Here is a 3,416-nt window from a genome sequence, read left to right on the forward strand (position 1 = left end):
CAGTCATTTGCTACCTTTAGGAGTAAACGCCACACAACACTCATATTATTTTTTCCATAAAATCTTTACATGTCCAAGATACTTTTCAATCCAGGTTCAGATTATTAACAGTGAAAAGATATTCATCTTCTTTCCTACCTCCATGGACTTAATCAGGCCTGCATTCACCAGGCGCACAGAAATATTAGTAACTGGAAAGACGATTTGACTGTAGACTGTTTGCAAAACAGGAGTGCTCTATTTTAAGGCAAGTATCTTTATCACATACATACATAACAATTTATTCATTGGTGAACTTTATCATATGACAGTACAAAATTCAACAGAAAAACTGAGGTATAACTTTACTTAACATAAATACAAATGTCAGAAAGTGTAAGGACATTCTCAATGTGCTTAACATATTTCATCAAAAACTAAATAGAGGACTCTTCTCAAAGTTCTTACCCAAGATTCTGAATTCTAGAAAAAATACTAGAAATTAAATACTCTAAAATCTTTGCAATAAGGCTCTCCACATAAGGCTACCTTTGATATAAGGCTACTTCAAACTTGGTCTGAAAATAGCAAAAATGTGCACCAAAATTCAAGCTATTCTTAACTAAAGAGAGAGGACTTGGTTTCATGAGGGATAGTGAGGTGATGAGTTTATTGAGCAAAATTAAATTTAGGAAAAAGCAAATTTTAAAATACATCAAATAAAAAGTTTCCTATCAATTTTTAACATAAAGCTGAACTATTGTGATATAAAAATGACTGAATGTGTAAGGTACTTTTTAGGGCAAAACAGACACACCTTTACATAAATAATTTAAATGGAATATAATCCATAACTTGGTATATATAATATATTTTTAAAAATCTACACTCTGTGACCTTTACAAAAGTAGATCTATTCTTTACTTTCAAGTTAGAAATAGTGTAACAGTTTATCTTTGGATATTTCCAGTCAATGGCTGTATAAAATGAGAGATAATACAAATCTGTCATAGGCCATTCGGTGCATTAACATGTAAGCCATCAGTTTGGGGCCCTAAAAGAGAAAAAATGATTAATACCACATAAAGTGGAAAAAATATACCCCAGATTTCTGCTCTAGTCCAAAAACTTACAGTCCCTCAGTATTTTTAATTATTGAATAGTTTGATGCAATGACATTCAGTGAAAAAATCTGATTACTAACTGTATTCACGTTAAAATGTTTTCCTTAAAATGCAAATTGACCGTATTCATTATGCTTAAATACAAAGGTAAACTAATGACAAGGTGATTTTTTTTTAAGTTTGACAATTACAGCATTCATTTCCTCTGTCAAAGTCCCAGTGATATTAACAAGAAAAAATATTCTAATTATTTTCACCTAATACTTTAATCAAATACTCTAGAAAAATATTGTTCTAAAGGAAGTGCAGCAGGAATTGCTTATTACATTTCCAAATTAGATCAACATAAGAAAAACAAAATGGGGTTCAAAAAATTAGACCATGTAACTGAATAAATAATAACAATAATGACAAATAATATCCCAAATTTGGAAAATTTAAGAGCAAAACATTTTGGTAGCCTCATTCTTGATGGCATATGAACAAAAGGAATTTAAGACTGTGGATGGAAAACTGGAAGTTTCCATCAAAAGAGGAATACACAGAGTAACCAGAAAGATTCACAACCCCTAAATTCCACTTCCACAGTGATGTCAGGCATCATCTGGTTGTGGAGCCTCCTGCCAATTCCTACAGGAACAGGCACAAAGCACCCTCAAGTTTTTGATTCTTTGCAAAAATGTCCTGACATTGGTTAACAGCAGAGGGTGGGAGGAAAGAGTGTAGATACCAAGTTAAGCGCTCCTTTGTTTGAAGGGATCTAGAAACCTGCTTATTTAGTAATTAACCCAACATACCACTGACTTCAAACACTTGCACCTCTAGAGACAGCCACAAACCAGCCACCGCTTCTTTTTCTCTTCAGTCCCACGCCCGCCTCAGCCCACTGCTCCCCGCTCTACTGTACACTGGGCCTTCCTGTGTCGCTCACACTCCTAACACCACAACCAGCCACTGCTTCTGTCCGCAGGACCATTCACTCTTGTACCTGTGACTAATCACAACCGCACCTGGAGCTCTGGCTGAGCTTTCTCCTTTGAGTGCACCAGACAAGGCCCATCACTAAGTGCCTGCTACTGCCTGCTCGTCACATCCAATCAGCAAAACCATAAACGTGGTGGCCCAGGGTGTGGTTCTGTGCAGCGGCTCCGCGGACCATATCATGGTCCTTCCTATAGCTACCCTGCCCACGGCAACATCTCCACCTCAAAAAGACTGCTTTCCCCAAGCCTGGAAGACCACCCTCCAACCTGCGTGACAGTAAGGCTAAGCTAATACTACTCTGGAATTTGAACAGGGAAAACAGAATAGATTCAACCAGTGGAAATCAACAAGCAGAGAAGATACTGGAAGAAGTGCAGAGATGCCACACTGCTGAGAGTGATGCCAACCCTGAGAGGCAGGAGGAGAGACATCAGAACTGCCACACTTGGTCAGGCAGCTGCTGCTGCATCTTTACAATTAATACCTACTTCCTCGGCGCCCTGCATGCTTCCCTGTATATACTGCTAGTTATACTTTTTTTTTCCTCTTAGCAAACTTTGTTTCTTGGGATGACCAACTAGGGTCTGAGATTTATTTTCAGAATACCTAATAAAAGTACTAAGGAAAAAGAAAAGAATTATGAAACATTAGTACATTATTTCTTAAGAAAAAGTTGCCATAATTTACATTGCTCTATAAATTTTAGGAATTGTGGCTATTATTCAAGCATTTGATGACTAGTAATTGGAAATCCTATTACTTCTAAGAATAGTTGTTAAGAATAGTACTGAATACATTTGTAGGAAAGTACACCTCTCTTTGAAACCTTTTTTTCCCAAACATCTTTAGTAAACATGTAACATTACAGATGTAGCATGCCCAAAATCTAGGATCATAACTCCACTAGGTTTGATATTTGCATTTCCATTGAAGATTATTAATATTCACCCAGCACATTCATGAGATTTATTAAAAATGTAGCCATTAACCAAAGGCCCTTGGGGCATATGTACAAAATTAGAGAACTGTAGTATTCAAATACTACATTAGCAATATTACTCATGAAAAAAAATGCCAGTGGAGCTCTGTCCATTAAAAGATAGTCAGACTTGAAAACTTGACTTTGCAGGTGATCTTCCAAACCATTTGGGGAAGCATTGTTTACAAATAACATTGAACTTTTCACCAGTTATTTTACTGACATAATTTCCTAGAGGAATTTCAGAATGATTATATTCATGGCTAGGGTTACATTAAAAAATCTGGGCTTAGTATTTGTGTAAAGGAAGCTCAGAATAGGTCTTCTGAGCAGAACAGGAGGGTTTTTTC

The sequence above is a fragment of the Eubalaena glacialis genome, chromosome 14, assembly GCF_028564815.1.
Source record: "Eubalaena glacialis isolate mEubGla1 chromosome 14, mEubGla1.1.hap2.+ XY, whole genome shotgun sequence".
NCBI classification, from domain to species: Eukaryota; Metazoa; Chordata; class Mammalia; order Artiodactyla; family Balaenidae; genus Eubalaena; species Eubalaena glacialis.